This window comes from Epinephelus fuscoguttatus, linkage group LG17 (assembly GCF_011397635.1).
Source record: "Epinephelus fuscoguttatus linkage group LG17, E.fuscoguttatus.final_Chr_v1".
In the NCBI taxonomy this organism is placed as follows: Eukaryota; Metazoa; Chordata; class Actinopteri; order Perciformes; family Serranidae; genus Epinephelus; species Epinephelus fuscoguttatus.
The window spans coordinates 11746239-11746569 of NC_064768.1; positions in this window are offsets into that span (position 1 = coordinate 11746239).

The window sequence follows — 331 nt, forward strand, 5'->3', positions numbered from 1 at the left end:
GCCCCCAGTAAAAAAAAAAAAAAGACTCTTAAGTAAGTCTGAGCACTCATTTGTTTTAAGACCATGAGAGCTCATCACACACACTGCAAATGGATACAATACAAACAAATAAATAAAAATCTTCACCAATTTGGTGACACATGTGCAGCATTTGGAAAGTACTGCAAGATGCTTAGAATATAACAAAAACTGTTTCCAAGGGATACTAAAAAGTAATGCACATGGCTGGGACGCTTGTTTCCATCATTTGTGTATTGTGTCTTATGAAGTTACTGAAGTTGTCTGTCTCTCACTGTAATGGATTCAGATATTATGATAATAAGAAAAAGGC